Genomic DNA, 23,695 nt, shown 5'->3' on the forward strand with positions numbered 1-23,695 from the left:
TAAGTCATCTTTAAGACAAAGCAAACTCTCATGCGACAAATAAATGTTTGTTTATCCAGACAACTGTCCATATGGGGGACTGTTTTGTAATTCATACTGCAGGTGTTAAACAGCTTAGACCTCCTGAATGAAAGACAAGCAGCTTTGAAACAGGGCCATTCATACACTATGCGCCTGTATGCTCACAAAATGGCTGACAGGAAGAAGCCATTGAGAAGAAATATGCCCAGCACAGGGATACAAAACAGCAAGAGAATACGAGGGGCACCAAACCAATCAACGGGCTGTCAGATAGCTTTTTGTCAAACAGGAACATATGTGATGTCAGGCTTCTCTCCTGGACAGAACGGTTTTGAATTTCTTTGAAGACGAGCTGCTAGAGCAGACTCAAATCAAATCAAAATAATCTGCATGTGATCCAGTCAGCCAATATTTTGGTTACAATAATAGGATTAACTTTCGTTCCCATCTCAGGATGTGATGTGCTTTCAGAGCCTGATAAGGTCCTCTTTTAATTAGTTTCAGAAATGATAAAAAGAACACAAAGTGATGTATGATTGAAGTAGGCCGAGATTTTTTTCGATACCAAACGTTCCCATTGATGTGAGATGCTGCAGAGTCTGTACAGTAAACATCCTTGCCACAGAGCAGATGCTGCTGCTGCCTTTCTTTGTTGTACAGCTGGTCCAGAGACATGAAATAGATCTCCCATCGACAGAGTCTTGTACAAAGGCAGCTGGTAATTCATAGTGCTTAGTGAACCTATTCAGTGCATGCTGAGGCCACTGAAGCCTTATGCTAAAGCACAGCAGTACAGTCCTGCCTTCCTCTGATCTCTGTTCTTTAATCACCCACTGGTCATACTGGGATACAGATAAATTGGTAATTTATTGTTCTTATTTCTCAGGAAATACGACTTTCTAGTTTTCCTCTTATTTTTTTAGCATTTGACAAAAAGTTGTTGAGTGAAAACCTATTCTCTATTGTCTTAGATTTGTCTGGATCTTGTGGGATTGGTTTTAAGTCAGTGTTTATTTGACATTAGTTCCAACTATATCAAACTTAAATGTGATCCTATTTTCTTTATTTATCAAATTTTAGCTTCAATCACCAGGATGTATTTTGATGTACGGTGTGTTAAGCTAGTAGCTATTGTAGCCCTTCAGTCTGTAATCCTAAACAGAAAAGAGGAGCTGTTTACAAGTGTTGTATGCAAAGTTCTTCCCAACTAACTTTTCCAACTTCTGGTCTTCAGCCCAAAAACACCCAAGTCCTTTGTACCACTTAAGACAGCTCTGTTTGGAAATAACACAATAAGTTGTGTTTTACCTTTACTTGGACTCGACTGTGCTCTGGATTGGATTTGTTTCAAACTTTACCTACTGTAGGTGGTTTTAAAGTCATGGTGAATGAATTGTTGTTCTGAATGACTCATTTCTCATTTGTCTTGGAACGAACCACAATAATTAAGTTACAAAGCCTTAGTTTGGAGAAAAATTGTTACCACAAATCTGATTTGTTAACCGTTAAGCTGCCAAAACCGACATTAAATTTCACTTGGAGTCATGTTTCTGTCCATCGTCAATGTGCGACCAATATTCAGTTTTAATCTCACCAACACTTGAGGAAAATATGGCTCCTCGTCTGCTGCTGAATGCTCCATTTAGGACCAGAGCTAATACATTCATTTGTCTGCCTGTTGTTTGGTCCTGAGCAGAGAGGTGCTGTACATATCCATTTACAAGCCGTAAAATCAAAACACTGCTGAACGATGCTTAAACACTTTAGAGCAAAGGGACTTATTCACTTTGGATAATATAAATACATGAAATATTTAAAGCATGTGTTGGTAATAGTATTCTAAACTACCAAGTAAGAATACTGTCAATTATATTATTGTCAATGCGATATGCACACATTGCTTTAAATGTGTCCATTTTTGACAACAATTTACTGTCCAGCAAAGGTTTAACCATTAGATTTAATGTACAAACCCAATAATTTCTCAATGATGAAAAGTTCTAACCAGTATTTACATGATAAATATTCTGTTTCAGGATCATTGATGCAGCCACTTGATAACTAATAGGGTCATTTGCTTTGCTGCACTGACAAGAGACACTAGTGGAGTCGCCTGATTGAAATATAACAGTCAAATAGAGTGTGAGACAGAGGGGAGTGTGTGGACTATCAAACTCAGCATGGTATAAATCAATGTATCGATCCCCTTTGGCTGCTTGCTGCTTTCTTGGACAAGTCAGAGAAGATGGCCAACAATGACCTGTACTTAAAATATGACCTTTACACCACATCCTTTGTAAGATTTAATATGGCAGTTTAAGCTTTCTCTGGTCTTTATTTCTCTCGCAGCTGTGTTTAAGAGTGTAATAAAAAAGCATACGATGTTAAGATGTATGATAATGGTCATTTGCTGTTCGCGCTGTACAGACCTCACCTGGATTACTGTGAGACTGGAGAACAAGTTGAATTCTAGACTATGTTTTGTCGAGAATTGTGCCAAAGTTTTAGAGGTCAGGAATTGGGGATATTTCTGCAAATATTGAGAGCAGTTTGTATCTGTTAACAGCACGTTGATTCATGTACCAAGATTATTTGCATGTATCTTTTCACGTCCCTAGCTGTAGGATAAGGTACAGTGAATCTTTTTCCTCCAGGATAATTCTGACTGGGCGGAATATTGATATGATATTCAATTTCAAAGGCTTTATTGTCATATACACAGATGCTACAGTGTAGTTAAGGCAATGAAAAATGTAGGTCCCAGGCTCCTTCAAAAATACCACATGAAAATACATAGGACATAAAACAAAGGAAAATAGTGAAATAAATAACAGAAAATAAATTAAACAATGCAAGAGAATGTTGGAAGATGTGCAAGTGAATTAAAATAAAATAGAAATAGTGCAAGAAGAAGTCTATGTACATATGATTTGGAATTCATATTTCCACGTTGTCTTTTTCCTTTTGTCTTCAGACTAGAATACCGTACAGTTTTGTAATTTTCTAAATGTACTAAATTGTTCCTGCAGTCTTATTATTTTTTTCATTCATTTAGTTATTATTTCTGCTTTACTGATGGTTATTCATGAAACTTGAACTTTTTGCCAAGGCATCGATGGTCAACCTTACAATTTCAGCACGATATCGATATCCAGGTATTTGGTAAAAAATATCGTGACAGATTACTTTTTTCATATGGACCAGCCCTAAGGTGCATGATAACTTAGTATTTCCTTTAGCTGCACTACATACATATGTACCTAGAAGCCACAGTTGTATCAGTCTATCACCTCAGTCACAGTCTTTCAATTTGCTCATGCAACCTGTTATAAACTTGTGAAAACACATTTTAGAAGATACTATAGGTCTGAAAAATCACTGTCAAAACATTAGCAAGGCTGAGAATTGTGCTGAGGTTATGATGCAATGTTATGCGCCCTACTAAAATATTCCTCTCCTCATGCTTCTTCACAAAAGTGCCATTTTTACTGCTATAGTTAAGATGACGGAGTGAAGACAGGTGAGGAACAAAATTGAAAAGAAAGAAGAAAAGTTCACAAAATTAAACCAAGAGCAGAAGGTTGAGAAAAATAGATTACCCCTGCAGGTGAGAGACAATACTTTTGATTCCACTCTGCATGTAATTGTAACCCTTTCTCTTCTTCCTTCCATTGAGGCAGCAAGCGAGAAAACACATCAGACAGAAGCAGATGGCAGCTGGTGCATCTTTTTAACAGCATTAGTTCAGCTCCAGTGGGTTTGTCACAAAGTTCTGATGATTTAGCGCAGATCAATGCTCTCCTTTCTCTGGGAACTGTGCATTGTGTGCACCGTGCAAGAGCCTCGGAGGTGGCCCAGTTTGCAATGCTTCATTTAGGCTTGTTTAGCTGATTGGCTTGTTGGGGAGGAGTTGCCTTTGTGGTCTGAATCTGATTAATTATCATGTGAAATGGTTCAACAAAAACTCAAAGTAATCTCGCGTTAATTAGCAATCAAGCAATGCAAATAAAGAAATAGATTTGTTTTTTGTTTTAATTGAATGCTACGATGATAATAATCATTCATGGAAACGACATGTCACTAATCAATTTTTAAGAATTGATTGTTGTCTTATCTCAAACACTATTTGATTCACTTGTGCGTTAAGCAAGGATACATCACACTTCCTAGAACAAAATGGAAAATAAAACATAATTCATACAACTGTGGTGTGGGAGTGTTTACAAAATACCTGACTCGTGTAGTCAGCATCTTCACACACTCACTGATTTTAAGTTGTGAGGGCATTATTGCTACAAAGGCTCTGTTTACAACCCGCTTGATGGATCTAGACAACAATCAGCTCATTAAAGATGTCATGTAGCTTAGTGTTTGCATTGTAATTATGATAAGTACATGTCTTGTTACACTTAAGACCTTCAACTGCAGCTCTGGACTCTCAAACGTACCAATAAAAGCTGCAATTATGAATTACTTCAGGTTAGCAATTGCTCACATGTCTTTATGAAATGTTATGTTATTGACAAACTTAAAGACAATGGTTACCTTTGTGTGCTATTTCCCGTGGCTCTAAGGTGCATTTGAGCCTCTTTTAGATCATTGTTTTTATTTTCCCCACAGCATTTATGGTATAACATTTTCAAAAAACCACTGTATGCTACCTGCCCAGTACCAACAAACAGACAAACAAAGATGGCAAATGATGAGCAGCGCACTTATCAGCTAAAGAGCCAGATTTTTCTCTAAGGAGCTGGTGGAGACCAAAGCAGAGTTAAAAGTAATATGTTGAACTTTTACCGAGTGGCCAGAAAACCTATTTCCAAATAGATGCTAATCTCTCTTTCCATCTAATAAAGCAGCTTCCTGCTAACATTTTAGCGATGTAATGTTTATGAGTTTATAATATGTTAATGTTTTTGGCTTGTTTTGCTGTGACCTCGTCATGTATTGTAACTTATTTGTCGTACCGATTCTATCAACATTATTGGACAACATACCAACATTTTCAAACCTTTCCCTTAACGAAACTAAGTATGTTCTTTGGTTAGACACTTTTCTTCCTGATTATGACAACACCTGTGGAACTCCATATCCCAAGCATTTATTGCACACTTTCTGTAAAAAAAAAGTGTTCTTTTTTGTCTCTTTCAAATTATTGACCATTGAATTCCACAATAGCTAATTTCATTGACATTGATTTAAATGAAATGACATGTTTTGAAAAACTAATCCCAAATGTATCCAAATGTTATAGCAACCCTGACTTGTGAAGAAATTATACTATACTTGCAATTATTATATTCTCACTATTGCAGAAAATCAAAGTCTTTCATTTTGTAGCACACATACTTGGATGATGTTGAGGCAGATAGAGCAGCCCGAATTAAAATACTAATGAGTAAGATGGCAAAAACAAGCCTTACACCCACACACAGCCACAGCAAGTTAGTTTGTATCTTCATAAAGCAGAGACAAGTACTGTGTAGGATTGCTGAGTGTTGTATCTCGATAATTAGATCTACAACTGTATGGTGTTTGGCAAAAGAAACACTCTTTAATCTAGGACTGACTAAAAGATCTGCTGCCAGTGGTATAAGATTATTGTGGTTACCAATGCAAATCAGTATATCTTGTTTGAATATGATGACACACACAATATCAAACTATATCAGTCAAAGAAAAGTATTAAAAAAGTAATTTCAAAAAGGAGAGATTTCTGTTAATATGCTGTGCTCCTATAGCTAGATATCGACTGTTGAATTTATTACACAGAACAAGGTACAGATTAACACCCTTTTCATTGTCTAGTAGGGAGGAAAAGCTCTGCTCTTTGCTCTGTATATACAGCTCCACACCACACAAAGGTTTCTTAAAGCTGTATCTCTACATGTATGGCAGCCATTCCAGTGTCTTTTGAATTTCAACACAGAGACAAATTGTCAGTAGTTTAGAGAATGCAATAAAAAAAATAAAAAAATTCAACTCAAAGACATGTCTATAAATAATAAAACAAGAGAAAATGATAATGCTGAAGTGTCCCTTCATTTTTTCTGTGGCTGTATTTTAATATTTTTTTCTGTATATATTTTAATATATACATACATTATGGATGCTTTCCTAGTCTTTCTGACTTGTAAATAATTGCTCTAAATTGTGTTTGAGCTAACATTATGCAATAAAGAAGCTTAGAATGGGTTGTTTGACAGTGTTCAATAGGGGCTGAACCTCCCAATAAAGAATAATACTTCTGGTAAACAACTGAAGTACAGCAGGATGATAAATAATCCTGATGTGAGTGTGTATTAACATTCCCAGCCAACTGCATATTATTTTTTATGAGTTTGAAAGCTTCTTGTGGCTCTCGGAGGCTTCTATGATTGATTTACTAATGCCACAAAAACTGTAGGACTAATGTAATATACTTTTTTCTCACCTAATTTATTCAGATAAATCTATGGAACTTTAAAAATAAAATATCATCCCTCCAGGTTATGTGAATATACTTTAGAGACCTGTACTACAAAGCCAGTTCAACAGACCCTGGAATATCTTTTAGATGTGTGGTTTAACTAACCCTAACAAATGTGCTCTGGCTAAGCGGCCCGACAACGCTGGTTATCAAGAACACTGAGTTGTTGTTGTAGTTTCATTGATAAGATGTCAGCCCAGGGCTTCAAATTCTAACCATATTCAGTCCTAAAGATGTGTTTTTTTTATATTACTTCCAAGTCTGTATACTCGATCATAAAAAAAAGAAGTCCCCTCCTGTTCCCCACTGCGTAAGCTTTTTGAAGTGAGTTGTCCGACACTGAAAACCAGCAGTGACAGGAGTCTGAATGACTGTTTCAACACAGTTTATATTGTTCTCAGTGGTAGTGGATCTCATACTAACTCCAGTAGCTGACTTCTCTCTCTGTATCTTTGATCACTATTCTTTCATCTTTTGTGTGCCTGGGACTGGCATAAAATTGCTGCATGGCATGATATATGACTTTCCATCTCAGCAGCGTATGAAAAATAAATTAGATTTCCCTACACCATTTCCTGATCAGCCCCCACTACCAGCCCTTCCTCCCTTTCATCACACCTGCCTTCCTCATCCTGCAGATGCACTTGGCAGCTGTGAAACATTGAGGCTGGGTTCATGTTGAGTGTGTCACAAAAGCTTTTTTAAAACTCTCTACTCTTTATGTCTGGTGGTTCTTTCTAGCATTGCTATTCATAATAGAATTTCCTCAAATAAGACCACTTAAAAATTCATACTTCAATGTCATTTCTTAGGAGTAAAACATGTTTTAACCGTAACTGCGTGACTACATTTTAAAAAGCATTGTATGAGTCTCAGAATAATTTTAAAGGATTGTGACATCCATTACTTACTACACCAAGCCATTAACCATTACCGCTAGGGTAAAGGTGGACACTGTGTGATGACGTTAAGTAGTTTAGTCATTTGTTAGCAACACCATTTTATGACACAAAACTTCTTGTTAACTTTGGATCAATTTCAAATATGTTGTCCTTATAAGTCTCCTTGACACAAAAATATTGAAAAATAGGACTGGGGGCAAAAAATACCGGAGATACCCTTCACCACATAGACCTTAGGTCCCCTTTTCTTGCGTTTTGAGAGTGTCAAAGCATGTTTTCTTAATTGTGTACTGTTTCTTAAATCATTCAATGATTTGTTGGCAACTTAAAGGCAGCATAGCTTTAAGCACAGTATTGACATGTCATCACTAAAGGCGTGTACGCTGTCCAAATGAGGTGAGATATCCATATGTAGAAGACTTTTGGAACTTTTCGCTTTTTTTTTTAAATGCAGGTCTTCATTTACTTACTAATTATGCATTGTTACTTAATAGTAAAATACAATACAGTAGCCGAATCACTGTAGATATAATCGGACTTAAACACATGGACCTGTCACACTTAGCATGCTCAGTAATATGAAAGTTAACATCTACAGTGTGTTTGCAGAGTGTTTCCATTAAGATATCAGACTTGCAGAGTCCTGGGATGAAGGGGGGAACTAATTGAAACAATGCATGATGGATTTCCCAAGATATTTCCTCAGAGGAAAGCAACTTCTTTATAAAGCCTCAGCTTGTCGACTCTTGTACTGTAGGTCAGAAATAATTTGTGAAGCTTTCAATCATTGCGGTTTTAAAAAATGTAACTGTTTAACTGTGTTTTACATATTCTCACTCTCTCGTTCTTCAAAATTAGACCTTAATGAAAATATGTGACACACCTTGTCCGTGTTATAAAACATCCTTTTATGAATCCTCCTGTAGGGTCTTTCTGTTTATACTGCTGCACTTTATATTATGTTCTTATAGAGTGACCACAAATCCAATCGACGCATGCATTCCTGTATCTCAGGGTCAATAAAACACTGTGAATTCTTTTTAGCACAAGTTTGATTGTATTCTTTATAGCCTACCTTACATCCTTCACTTTCTTTGAGTGCCAACCAAAGCCAGACATCACTTCACCCTCTTCAAGTACTCTACGCTAGACGTACTTTGGATCAAAAATAAATCTGCAGCGTTGTTTTGCTGCAGGTTTTACAAAGGCCTAATCCAAGCATGTGGCACAATTATTCTGCATAACACCTTCTTGGTTTTTTTACTTTGTATGACCTTCACAAACCCTCAGAGTAGGAACGTGTAAAGCTTCAAATCCTGAACGCACTCTTTGAATCCCCTTTAGCAGACTGTGCAGTGATCAAAAGTGTTCATCAAGAATCTAGGACAACTTCCACTGAGGCTTGGAATTGCCACTTGCTCTACACTAGTGACAACATCAATGGCAGCTATGGCCTCGTTTTAAGGCTGTTAAACAGCTGTGATCACAGTGTCAAATTCATCATCACTGTCATCATCATCTCCACAAGCTGCTGCAACGGCATCTCCTTCGCTCAGTGTTGCATATCATTCAATGCACGTTCGTATGTAGGATGCATCCCTGAATAGATGTAGAGCATGTCAACATGTCTTGCAGCTCCAACATTCATTGGTTAGCAATGTAGTGACCAGAACAGCTACTACGAAGAAGTATGTAGATTTGTTGTACTAATGACTTGTCGTTTCAAGCATTAAATTGCCACTTAGAGTTCTCCTGAAACCTTGAGGTGCAACACAGTTGGAACGATTTGGCTAGAAAGCTTTATTGCCTCAACAAAATGTTCTTACCTATCACTACATGCAACACTGGGTGATTCTGTAAATAATAATGCTACCAAAGGGATAATGTTTCCTTCATTCAAATAATGTTGTCACTAGAGACGTTATACAATTGTTTTGACATTCAGTGGAGTATATTATGTATTATATTTTGGAGTAAATTGAACACCCAAGCCCTCAGGAGGAGTGCCAGCAAATGTTGGTAGTGGCCAGAAGATGGGACTACAACTTCTGTGTTAGTCACTTGATGCCATTGGCCCCAACAATACTTTTTCCAATTACCTTACATTTGGCAAAACACGGCTGTAAATTAACTTTTTTTAAAAAAATGATTGCACTATTTTATTTATCTTATTTGCACCATGTATGTTGAGTTGTTGGCGGAGCATGGGATATAAGATTTTCATTGCCAACATATATGTTGTATATGCTGTGAATATGACCAATAAAACCTTGAATCCTTGAGGCCAACTCCCCAATATAAACACTTGAAAAGCCCTTATTGAAATCATTAGGTCTAACTTGTAAAATGCCCTGAAAGCCAAATGCAGAGTTATGTTTCTCTCCATTCATCTGACCTGAGACTCACCGTGCTGCGGCTTATAGGCAGGGCAAAAGCTGACATGCTTTATAGGACCAATGTAGGCCAAAAATCACTTATGATCCAGGTATTTTTGTTCTCAAGAGTGAAGCAATTTAAGCTACATACACAGAGCAATTTTTACAAGTGTGAAAAGGAACCCGCCTCCAATGCTGTATCCAGTTCTCTTTATACATCCATGACTTTAACAGGGGCTACATATGGATCCAATGTCATGAGTAGTATTGAATATGCCCTAACAACCATGTTGAAGTAGTATACATACAACTCAGTCTTACTTATCCATCATTAGATTGTACCTTGAACTATGACCTTCTCATATTTCCATTGCAATTCATAGTGGGAAATTCCTATGAGCTGTCATCTGTCTGTGCTCTATCTTCGACCCAATCAATGTCAGAGATCTCCCGCTGCTCCGTATTGTGGGTCAGAATAGCGAGAAGCAGGCTTGCTTTCTATACTGCAAAATGGAACGGATGCCGAAAGACACGCTGTTTTTTTGGCCTTCGGCATTTTACTCAACACTATGGTAGTATGGGTATTGCATCGCCGAGTAAATGTATGGTCGCTATGACAATGAAGTGTGAAGGATTGCAGCATACTATGTGTGTTTAATTAACTGTTGTCACCAGTACAAAGACAGGCTACAGAAGCAGTTAGGTGCAGATTATGCTCAGAGCATGGAGGCAGTGTGCGAGTACAATGTTTAAAAAATAAAAGAGAGCAACTGTAAAGTTTAATTTGCAAGCTCATTTTGTGAGTGGGAGGTTCTGTTTGCTTTGATTTGTTTGTGTTCTACACAGTGGTAATGATATAAGCTAATGATACAGCGATGGATCAGTATGATTCATTTGTCATGTGGCATTTTTTTTCATGTGGCAGTTTTATAGGTTATTGAAGGCTAATAATTCATGCCTCCATTTCCTGATACTAAATATCACTTCAGGGTGAGAGATACATCTAGAGGCTAGAAGAATTCACCAACCAAATCTGGTGTTAAAGGCTCAAGTTTATCACCTTCCCCCTGAGGTTTCTGTCATTTTTCTCATGTTGAAAGTCTTCTGCAATAGTGAATACATCCTGCCAAGGCCTGAGCCTGAAGAAAGGTCAAGGACTTTTTTAGGGGTAATTTCAGGCCTGAAAGTTTAACAGGAAAAGTGAAGGGAAAAAGGCTTACCTATATCGTGTGGTATTGTGCCATACGGTCCCTCGAAAATACGTCAAGGCCACACATTCACACTCAGCGAGCAGGATGTAAAGCAGCCTTTAGAAAGAGAGAAAGGGGAAGGCTGTTATAAGGACATTTTCTATGGCATAATATCACTATACTTAAAAAAAAAGGTTATTTTCCATTTGAATCTGAGGTTAAGCGTAGAAAATTCCAAGAGAAAGTCACAACAGGTCACACGCATTTTGTCTCTTGTGAATATTGTACTGAATAATAAAATAAGAGAATCATGTAAACTTCTGTCTTTTGATACCATCTCACGCAGATTCTTAACAATGTATAGGTGTTGCATTTGCTGTGAGCCAATCATGCCCCTAAGCCTGGAAACCTTTTTACAATGCAGGCAGTGCCATTGTGATTTATAAGGAATTATCTGCTTCTCAAACAAAAGTCTTTAAAAATCTCCTTAAAGCACAGTGTAGGAGGGAGGGGAGATTGAATTGGTTTATGGAAAATTATTGAAATAGAGCACAGCGGGGTGTTTGTGCAGGGCTCCGGCTCCCAAGTGACTTTATAATCTCGGCAAGGACTGAGTTTTATTCTTCTCTTTTCTCTTATTTTCCGTGGCCAGTCGTCCCTACAAGCTGTTTGCCTTCCTAAACAAACACTCCGAAAGCTGTATTGTTTGTTTACTTTACAAATATGTGTGGGAGAAAGAGTACCGGTGTGCATGTCGCTGAATATTTCTGTGCTCGGCTTCATGTATCATGAAAAGGACAAGGTCATGCATGTAGAAATGTTTAGTGGGGATGTTAAAAAAATAAAATGCCACCATCTGCTCTCAAAGCAATAGAAGGCTATGGTTTCTTGAAGTATTAAAGGTGACAATGTAATTTTTTTCCAGAGTTGTGAAGTCCTAATCAACGTTAATGTAAGGAAATTCAGGTTGCACCTTTTTCCTCTTACTTTGATAGCATATATCTTTACAATGCATTCAGTGCTCATCCTATGAGGAGTTTGGTTACATGCTGCTATTCCGACATACCTCTACTCCGACATTGACGTCTAATTGTCGGAATGGCGGCATTTCCATTTTTTTTTTAAACGTGCCACTACTCCGACAAAATCTTTTCCATTGTCGGAGTAGTGGCACTTTACTTTTATTCAAACATTCCGCCATTCCGACATGGTGCGTTGGGTGTGCATAGCTCCACTTAAGTGGAAGCATTCTGAGCGGTAGTTTACACTGTCAGACACGCAGGGCCCCCCTCCTCCCTCAGGGATGCTTTTGATAACCCTTCCGAATCCACCGCCACTTCTCCTCCAAGTCTCTCCATCGTCATCCCATCAGCTCCAGTTTACAGCTCCGCAGAATTGGGAGCAGCCTCGATGGCTTGCATAGCTTTAACTTTCTTCGAGCGACTCCCTTGGAGATCGGATGCAGGGCGATTGGACAACAACGAAATTGAGTGCCAACCAGTCAGTGCATCCATTACAACAATAGGCTATATTATATTATACAAAATAAACTGAATATGTTCAAAAAGTATATGTTAAAAAGGCACACAAACAAAGAGGAAAGAAAGACGATGCCCCGACGCCCCTGGGTAGACTGTCGGAATGGCGGTACTAAATTTGTGTCGTAATAGGGGCATGTCGGAATAGAGGGTGCACCCCGAGGAGTTTACGTGCAGCTTCCCCCATGTATTTTTCCTCCTTCGCAGCTCGGTTCCATCCAGACTATCTAGTTGGCACACACGCAACTCTTCAATCAATGCCTCTCTCTGTGGACTCATGACACGCCTTGTTCTCACGGATCAGATTTGTTGTTTGACTTCCTGCTCACTCTTTCCTTGTGAACTTGATGTTTGATGCATTCAAAATTTGCAAGCATACCCCAACGGAGCTTTGATTTTCTGGAGCAGATCTGACTCATCAACAGTTCTCCATCAACCTGGGGACCCTAACAGATAACAATCTAAGCCTCTGTTTTTGGCAAATGCCTTGCTGGGTTTAGCTTGTCAATTTGCAGTTCAACAAATGCCAATACAGGATGCACTTTACGCTCACCAAAGACACTGAACCTCTTCTCGAACACTCCCAACTGAAAATATCTAAGCCGGAGTGTTCTGAGAAGATGGATGGTGGGTGGACTTGAGATTTGCCCATTCACAAAGTCATATAGGCATTTAAGCGGCGCAGTCAGAGAATAAAAAATAAAAAAAAGATTATTTACCCAGTATCATTAGCCTTCTTAATTCAGACTCTATTTAAAGAAATTGTCTCAAGCAATTTCCTGCCGTGTTGCACATTTATGCTAACAAAATGAATGAGGGAATTGAGACTTTGAGAGATGCCAAGAGAACGCTGTTTCATTATCATCACAACAAGTATATTAATGGAACTCATTATACATTTGTAATCAGTCTGCCTTGTTTGCAACATTTATATCCACTAAAGGTCACAAATGATCAACAAATCAATGCTCCACCCAACAAAGGTTTTAAGCAGATACTCACACTTTGGGTAAGCCTTAATGTTATCCTACTATTCATTTTTGGGTCATTTTTTTAAAGTGTTTTTGTTCATTTGTTGTTTTTGGGACAATGATGTTGCCAACCATGCTCCTGTGTATTGTAGCATTCGCTGCTACCTTCCTATATTCTGTTTTGTACGGTTAAGTTTGTTGGCTAATTAAATTGGCTAATTGGTTTTAGACAAATAGCAGTTTGACTGTTAATTGCTACTTACTGCAGGGAATACAGTAACACGGTTGTTTAACTTGCAACAAACATCCATACTAGAACTAAGGGAGGAAGATGGGGTCAAACCTGGTAATCCAGAAATTAATTCATATTCTACTTCAGATGCATTTCCATACCTTTTTAACTCTTCTAGGGAATGTGAGTAACTTATTACTTAATCATTTTCATTTTCATTAAAATAAGGCTCAGTTTCAAGAATAAGAGGAACAGTCACAGGCAGCTGTGAGTTTATACCAATCATGGTTCAACACATGGTGCCATCAACAGTATGCATCATTGAATCATTACCACTCACACTCAGCTTCAAAAGTAGACATTGAAAATAGACACAAAAAATCTTTCCGCACTCTAGTTGGACATGGAACGTGAGTCAAAGTTGTTACTAGATATGAGGCAACAGACAAACTGGAGACACAATGACAAGCCAAGTTCCCCTCTGCAACAACGTCCCACACTTCTCCCCCTGTGGAGAAGTGTAATCACATTTTCTGCAACAGTGGTTCTAGTGCCCATGAGTAAAGGGTTTATCGAATTCACACACATTGTCATTACGCAGTCCATGTGGTTTCCCCTCAATATCTGCGGCCACTTGTATCAAGCTTAAGCACTTTAAAAGCATCAAGGCTGGAAAAAACAGACACAAATACTTGTCGCTATGCTGGGAGTGTAGATAACACAAAAGGAAAATTACAAGGTAGGTTCAGTTCAGAGTATTTGGCAGAGTTTTGTTAGAGCACGATAGATTTACTGTTGAAACTTTGAACCAATAATTTACAGAACAGCATATACACATTTTTCTTTCATTAATTGAAGTGAAGTTATAATAACTATTCCACAATTTTAAAACCTTCTACGCATTTAACTTGTCACATGGCTCTTTGCTTTTATTGACTAGTTGTAATTTAAGATTCAAAATCTGACAGCTATTGTTAATGTAATGGCAATAGTCAAGACATTTCACCCAAACCCCATAACAAACTCTTTGAACCTGGAGATGAAGTGGCCACTTCCATGCACGTGTCTCCATTTTGTTCTCCTCTTTATGTTGTTGGTGTCTGAGTGAATGTCACGATCAACTTTGTAGTGCTGATGGTGGCAGACAAAAACTCAGGGGATCACTGAATCCATTAGGATTTATCCGTTGGGGAAAACACTTTCATGCAAATCCATCCAAAATGTGTTCAGAAGTTCAGATGAGAAGTGATGGATGGACCATTTGACTTATTGCCAGCCCTAGCGCATGCTAGCATTGTGGCTCCAAAGACATTGACTAAATCATTCACTTTCAAATGCTCTTTGTTATAATTTCTTCGTAAATACCTACATGAACAATTTTAATGCAGTTTTTACTTTACAAATGTATAAGTCCAATCAATGAAAGATAGTCCCCTAAATGCCACAAGGTTGTTATTCTGGACTTCCCTGGACTTGAGTTCCACTGAAGACGTTGTAGAAGTGTTTTCAAAAGGGTTGATTAAAGTTCCCTTGTAGCAAAAATATCTTACTAAAACCACCCAATGCCAAACAAAATTGTAATTATTGGTCGATGGCAATTACAGAATAGTTATGGACATGAGACACAATAACAATGTATAAGGCATGGCCAGTCTTAGGCAGCTAAAGCACTTTAAAATTAAAGGCACTGTGAATTATAGTCCCAAATTAACCCTTGCTTTTTGAACTGCAACCAGTCTTCCACCTGAATATATTGTACGCTTACTCTGATCCATCAACATGACCTTGATTTTTCCCCAACTCCTATACATATGGGGCATTCTACTTCTGTTGAAGAATCATCCAATGTGTATTTTCTTAAAGTGCACTGGGCTGAATAAAAGCTGTAGTTTCACTTCACAGTCAACCAGCTCAGGGATGGATATATCGCAGGATGGAAAACATTCCCTAAGTTAACGTTTGATCGCAAAAAACAACTCAATGAGTTACAATAATGTTTGTGTTTGAACAACGTCACAACCAAGACAGTTTGTTATTTTTCCCCCTAACCAAAATAAAAAAATGTACTACACAGAGCATCACTTGTTTCATTATCAGTCTGTAACCTTCATTAGTGATCTAACTGTGGGCTAAGAAATTACTTGGCCTGTTTAGAAGTTCAAACTATGTCATCCTTGACGTCCAAGCATGGAGAAGTACAAGTATGTTTACTCCAGTTTGGATGATACAGGCGGACTGGCCATCTGGAGTCTTTTTTTCACACGATGGTTGGTGGATGTGTGGGCCAGAAATGAGCCGATCAAAGTTGAAATAATTTCCTATGGTGGGGGCTTCAGGCTAGTGGTTGTCATGAGTACAATTCAAGCCAGCCTAGTCCATCTTTGGAGTCCACTATGTTACCAAGGTCACATATAATGAATTAATAATGTAAATGTAGAGAGAAAACAGAGAAAAAAGGCAGGGACCCAGAAATTCAAGGTAGTGCTGAGATGTAAAGAAAAGAGTAAGCCTTAAGTGGCCAATTCCCACAAATTGATTCCTTTTATTGGCAGGACTGCAACAACGCTGCTGCTTACATCAATGCTGTGCTTCAAATTGTCGTCACTGCATCTGAGTACTTTGGTTTCCTGCTTTCTAGGGCCTCCAGGACCTATTCCCTCATGGTGAAAGGTATGCCAACAAACACCAAGGGATTCAGAATATGAAAAAAAGTCAACTCTGCTTGCTTTCAAGGGCCTCTTTAAATAAGAACACAACAGTATAGATGTGACTTGAATTATAAGGTTCGCTGCAGGTTCTTTATTTTTAACTAAGTCTGGATCCTAATATTATGCTTTAGCCAATGAGACCAATAATGGCATTGTGTTAACTTAATGCTTTCCCATTTATTTCAGTGACACAACTGCTGACCCTAACCTTAACCCTCTCATGTATGTCAATGAAACAACTGCTAACGCTACCCATCCAACCCTAACAAGTGGAATCTAGCACCACTAATGCAACTGCACAAACTAATATCATCCACCAAATGCAATGTCGATGGCCAGCTAACTATGTGCAATCACACATATCAGGTAAATAACCTTGTAACATGTTGTTATATGCAGTTTAGTTTCTGCCTTAAAAAGGAAAACAAGACATATGAAAGAAAACGATACATTTGCACTCCCATGGTTAATTCATAACCAGCTAAATCTTGGATCAAAAGAGTGGTGATGATAGAAAAGCTTTCAAACTAGACTTTGTGGTGCTTGTTGTTTGATCTTTTCAATGTGATGAAAAACGCCCACACCAATGTAGACCTTTTGATATTGGACTATTTGTGGTGTGAACATGGCACAAGAGGGCACCAATCCACTCGTGTGCTCAAGATAAGAGGACACACTGAAACAAATGAACGCTTTTGGATTTATTTGTAGTCCTATTCTTGAATGAAGAGATCTAAAAATGTTACAAGGGTATTGAAAAATATGGTTGTCAAAGGAGACCAGGAAATGTAGTTACCTTTATTATTAATTGTACGGCAAAAAAAACAGAACAATAATTTTAGTCTGTTACCATATAACAACATCATAATGCATATCCTGAGAATAATGTTTTAAATATTTTCAATCTTTTCCAGCCTCATTTGGTTGTTCCATTCCAACAACATCCAATCATACAAAAGTGCACCATCTACTTGTCAGTTAACATATTTTATTATTAAAGCAAAATTTGTTTTTTATTGGTTTTGGTATATTGTATATCTTCTTGTAAGAGTCATCTTATGGGGTATACCAATCTTATTATAACATTGAAAGTGCTACGATTTTTTTTACGAGATAATAAACATAGACACTGCAACCTAGAATAGGTATGTTAATTTCCTACATCCGCTCATTACATTTTCCTGTGCAATAATCCTTTTACATCTTTAATCTCTATTGGCACCTTAGAAACATCTAAATAACCATCAAAGTTACCTTTTGTTTTTCAAAATATGGTCTTATAAGATTCAATTCAGGCAAAGAACTCTCACAAATCAATTTTAAGGAAGACTTTTTTTTAATATAATTGCAATAAAAAAGCCTTTAAAGTCATACAGACAATCTTAAAAAACTCTACTGTAGGAATAATATTTTGTTTGATGGCCATTTTCTTCTTCACTTTCCATTCTTTCGTTAGAAAAATACATATATAGTTGTAGTCATTCTTTCCTATTTATCAGTGTTTCCTGTTTTATTTTGAAATGTGTTCACCCCCTTGGTTATGTCTGTTTGTACTTCTTGTGTCTGTGTTTTCCCGCCTGTTTGATTGCCTGATTGTTTTCACCTGCTGCACCTGTGCTTTTCCTGCCCTCCCCAGTCTTGACCTTGTGATTAGTTCTGCATGTACGTTTTAAAGTTCTGGTTTTCTGTCAATGTTTATTGGATCCTTGTTTGCTGTTCATGGGAGACATCTGTTCTGTTCTGTTCTGTTCTGCCAAGCCCCTGCCCCTGCTCTACCTGAATAACATGCAATTTAAGGTACATTCTGGAAAAACAACACTGTGTCCTGCAGTTGGGTCCACCCTGCTCTGCTCTCACCCTGACAAATGCAAACTATCACTGGGACAACAATAAAAACGTGAACTGTTAAATATAAATAGCATCAATGTTAAAAGGTCTTTAACAGAGGAGTTTCTGTGCTGATTCTGTAAAACAAACGGTACTGGTATGCTCTATAGAAGGATCTGTTTGATTTCAAATCTGAAACACTGATTGCTAGACTCACTTTGTCCCATTTATCTTTAGTTTCATATAGTTTTAAATCACTAAATGTTTTAAATAAGCACAGTAGTTATTAAGGCATGAGGCTGGGTTCACATTTTTTTCTGCATTGCCAAAAATGAATGCATCAGTCACTGGAGATAACACTAAAACAAATGAAGCACAAAGTTGATATGGATTGAGGCTGGTGGATGTTAGCTGTTGTTTCAACGTCATTCTGTGCATGCACATCCAAACATATAATTCCAGGAGTATAATAAGTTAATTGGCTTCCACTTTAGCATACATAATCACTTCCAAAATGTTACTTAAATGTGTGTGTGTGTGTGTGTGTGTGTGTGTGTGTGTGTGTGTGTGTGTGTGTGTGTGTGTGTGTGTGTGTGTGTGTGTGTGTGTGTGTGTGTGTGTGTGTGTGTGTGTGTGTGTGTGTGTGTGTGTCTGTGTGTCTGTGTGTCTGTGTGTCTGTGTGTGTGTGTATTGGGAATGTGGTTGCTATACTGTATTTGCGTGAGTGCAAAGTAAGGAATGTGGGGTTTACTTGGAACCAAATATTTCAATACAGTCGTGCAACTGTTAGACGTGCTGATTTAGAAAAAAGATGTTACTGCCAAGTGTTGGTGAATATCATCATTTTGTTCTCTTTCAAGGGCTGTCAAATAAATCTGAATTGCAGGTTGGGAAAGGAGGTTGCAACTAAGCAAACATATGGAAAGGTACTGGTGCATAGGATTAAGTTATAGTGTTATGTATCGAGTCACGACACAACCACTTCCATGCGATCAATACAAATAGGTTTTTAAGATTAAAAAGTGGAGAAATTATTAAGGAATTGGACACAACACATTTTAGGTAAGGCATTCCTCAGTGTTAAAAGACAAATGAGGAATGTTTTTATTACAAATAATATCCAGTCAAGCTGTGGAGTTAATAGGGCAATGATAATCAACCCCATGCTGACAACAGATTGAATTAATGTAATTTTCCAGGTTATTGTTGGTATTGATCTATTTCAATTCGAGGTTTAAACGAATAAGAAAAGGGGTAGTTAGGGTTAGGGTTTGGATTGTGCTGTTGCATTTAGCAGCATTGAGTTATTTACTGGGAAAAAAACATTCTAACGCCACAATATCCAAAGACAGGTTCGCTTATAATTTTTTCTCAATTAATTATTTGATCCATATGATATCAGAAAAGTCCAAGATTTGCTGTATGAATATTTAGACGTATTAGTTATAAGCTTCAAACATTCAGTTTAAGAAAAATAAACAACTGAGAAAAGCAAGATATCTCCATGTTTCACTTTTTGTGTGTACAAAATTACTTTACAATGATTGAAATAGCTGCAGCTCTAATTGGCAACCATGCGTTTATCCTAAGTGTATCCAGTGATGTTCAACACAGGACATTACCAATTGTAAACCTATCCCCAAAATATATAGGAGTTAAAAGATTTCCCCAAAGCAGAAATAAACTATGAAAAAAAGTGTAATATTCACCTGTTATCACCTGGGTACCCTGGTTCTTTAGTTTAATACCTTGTCAGACACATTTAACTACTCTCTCTGGTTCAATATTTCACATTTAAAAATAATCTGTACCATAAAACACCTAGAAAAAGGATAGCCCATTATTCATAGCATATTTCTGATAGAGAGCCAAAGCTGCTTGACTTTGTGATTTCTCACAGTGGATGATTTGTAGCCTTCAAGCCCATCCTGCCCACCGCCTGTCACTGGAGCTTTAGCACCATTTGTCAGAGGAAATTCCACGGGTGGTAGTGCTGCTTCTGACAGCCCAGCTTTCAATTGGTCTGAGTTGTTTTCAAGATGAATCAGAAAGGCGTTTAATAAGGACTGAACAGGTACATTCAAAGCAAGGTCGATATAGATCCTTATTCCCTGCTGGAAACTTTACACTAGCTAAAAGCTCAAAGTCACTTTTTGGGGCTATAAATGTATATTTATTTATCGCCATGAGAACCTCAGGTATAAAACTTGGAAATAAGAAATAAAACACAGACTGACTACAATAAATGCAGAAATGAATTCAGCCTTTAGGTTGTATCTTCTGTATCTAACACTGTATACTATAATAACTATCCCTGCAACTTGTATTGATCCTAAAAAGATTATAGAAAATGTGAACCTTTTGTTTTGCTGTGTTCTTGCCGCCGGCTCCCTCAGGTTATTTCATACGCACAATTCAAGACTTATTGTGTACAGAGACATGTTATTGAATGTAAAAATAAGGAAAAAATGGTGACAACCACGTTCTTATAAGTAAATCCACATAAGTCGAACACATTTTAAATATTCTGGGTTTTGAACTCCAGGAATACTCTCTGGTGCCATCAGCTAATGGGGATACTTAATAAATAAATAAGAACCTGAGTCTTTTAGTAGGAGTTCATGTTAAATTCTATAATAAGCACCGTAAATACTATCTGTCCAATTTTCCCTCAAACAGCAATATGGAGCGATAACAGCTGCCTTTTCCATGTGCTATCTGGTCCCTCAGCAGACAGAGACATCAAAATCCTGACACACATACTATATTGTACATGGCAAATTCATGACATGTGCACATGCTGCCAAAGATGAAAGACACGAGTACAAGGCATGTGGGAATGGATGTACACTAACGAGAGCCTCGAGGCCCGGCTTAATGAGGAGGATTAGTGAACCATGATAGAGCTCTTGTGCTCTGCTGTAAGAGGGGCGATAAGGCTAGTAGCAGAGAAGGGCTGGATGGATCGGGGAGCAAAAGTTTGTCAGGTAGAGGACGGGCTCACCTCGGCTCCCAGAATTCTCTTAAATGAGACCGACGGAGTGCAGACCAATAGATGAGGCCAGATTGTAAAAGCTGACATGTGCAATCAATAGATCGCTCTGCGATACTAACTTGCTATCATCTTTTTGATATCCCGCAGAGATGGCACCTTAGGAGGAAGGCAATTCCCAGGTTTCGACAAATGTGAAATGTCTTCATGGCACTGCAAATTAATTTTTCAGTAGAAACATTATGCGACCTTCGAGTGCTTTATGAATATATTTCTAGTTAAATACTTAATTTGCCAATGTTATGCTATCAAGAGGGGGTTTACTACTTCACAGTTTGGTTCTAGCAGATGGGACAGATGGGTACAGATATTTCTGGGAGACACACTTCTGAATTAAAGACCAATAATGGTGACATATTTGTGTTGTTTATTAGTTTGGGTTCACTGCTTTTGGCCATATCTGAGTCCCTCTAAAGTGGTGAACACTCCTACATCCACCCTCAACATCCTGGCACGACTGCTGCATTTTTGCTACCATAGGCCTACTAAGGCCCATAGACACCAGAAAGTGGAGTGGCAAAGGTCCTCCAAGAGTCTTGGCAGTACTAAAGGTTGTGTGAAATAATCACTTCTCACAGGGCTAGTTGGTGAACTGCTGTAGCTGGTAAATGCTTACAGGCAAGCTAGCTGGGAAGAAGCTAGCACTATTCACATTCATTTTCAGGCCAGCTCTCCAAGCTAGATGAAGTTAGCAATGCTGCTAAAAGGGAATTGTGATTACTCTATTTGACATCCGAACCAAGAGATGAATCATGAAGTCAATAAAAGGACTGATCAATAGGCTATGTCTGAAAAGAAAAAAGGCTAGCTGCCAAAAGGTATTTGTGAAACCCTGTGGCAAAAAAAAGGTTGTCTTGTGCAGAGGTGTAATTGTAGGCTATAATTTGAAAGTAGTCTTATTTTAAGAAAAGCATTTTGTACCATTGACATTTTTCTCATTACTTCCTGAACATGTATTTTATGGAGCAGTTTTGACATCCAACAGGCAAAGATAGAAAGGGTAAATAAAAGTGGATGAATAATGTCTGAGCGAATATTCCATTTCAGGCTCTCCGTTTACCTGTTCCTCAAAGGTTAGCACTGTCAGGTTTGCTATTTGTCAATGGATTTGATCAAAGTTCACCTAAATTGCACCCAAATCTAAAAATGACTTTGTCCCCAAAAGCAAATCCATTGAAAGCAACATTTTTATGCTGATTACTACAACTGTTGATTAGACCACCTTGAAGCAGCTCTCCAGTGATGAGTAAAAGACTGCTAGTAAAAATCAATGTAATGAAATTATAAAAGCGCTCAACTTTTCCTCGAGAGGATAGTTAGGTTCTGAAAATATTGATACAACTGCATATAGTGTACACCATCTTATTGAATGGATATGAAAGAGAACCCCAGCTAATTCTAGAGTCTCATCTTTATTCTGTAGATTTAATTTAGAAAGCTTGGTTAAAAACACAATAGACCATATGACATGCATATGACCTGCTATAATAACACACCTGGTGAGAGCTTTATCCGACAAGACAATGATACATCAGTCAGTGAAAGAGCAGGCCAGCAAATGTAGATGGCTGACAGTGTTATCCTTCCAAAAGTTTCTGACAGAGGTCTTACTGCAGTGTTTAGTTGTTACCATGTGTCTCTTGCTCCAGCAATGTTTTAGATGAGGGATGTCTCTGCCTACACTACTTTATTTGCCCTAGATTCCAAACAAAAATTCCTTTTGGTGAAGCCATGGTGTCTTTTTTACAATAACATACGTTTGCCTGACATTCTGGCAAGTAGAATTGGCCCTAGGTAAAGTGTCCCATCAATTCAGTGAGAGAACCTTAACAAGCAAGCCAAACACATCTCTGACAATTCTGGGGAAATCAACATAATTTGTCAGGCAGATTGCATTTTATCTTTCTTTTAAGTGTTCCTAATCATTGTAGTCCATTTTGCCTCGAGGTATGGCACCTCCTTGCCTTCAGTTACCTGAACTCCTTATCTGTTTTCACCCCCTGGGAGCAAAATTGAAACAAGCACGGATTAACTCAATGTCACGGCAGCTTTGTCCCTGGGATAATAGGGGACAATGAGCTCTGCAGTGACAGCAGTAAATGATGCCAATTTACTCAGAGAAAGGGAGAATGATAGAATTGGAAAAGAAGAGAAGAGTTAGGGGAGATAGCTTAAGACTAATCCAACTAAAGTAAATCAGAACGCTCTGGGTTTTGCTGAGTGTTTGTCCTGTTGAAGTGATATATATCATCCAATCATTGTGGCGCAGGCGGCACAAATGCTGACTGAAGAAATGTGACAGTATGGGTTTAGAGATTTGGTGGAGCATGTCATATTTCAGTTAAGAGAAAATTGGACATGTTTTTTCATAGGGGATAAAAAGTTTGATTGAGTTTTTCTGCCCATTGCG

The 23,695-nt window shown here is 38.0% G+C and overlaps 1 protein-coding gene across 2 annotated transcripts in view; it reads right to left on the reverse strand.

Moving 5' to 3' along the window:
* LOC134881491 (leucine-rich repeat and fibronectin type-III domain-containing protein 2) overlaps positions 1-23,695 on the reverse strand; it is a 115,725-nt gene that overhangs the window by 25,520 nt on the left and 66,510 nt on the right. For both annotated transcript variants that reach the window (XM_063908875.1, XM_063908874.1), the window contains one exon: positions 10,988-11,074. The gene's annotated coding sequence lies outside the window, so the exon portion shown is untranslated. The remainder of the gene's footprint in view (positions 1-10,987; positions 11,075-23,695) is intronic.

Source organism: Eleginops maclovinus, chromosome 19 (genome assembly GCF_036324505.1).
Source record: "Eleginops maclovinus isolate JMC-PN-2008 ecotype Puerto Natales chromosome 19, JC_Emac_rtc_rv5, whole genome shotgun sequence".
NCBI classification, from domain to species: domain Eukaryota; kingdom Metazoa; phylum Chordata; class Actinopteri; order Perciformes; family Eleginopidae; genus Eleginops; species Eleginops maclovinus.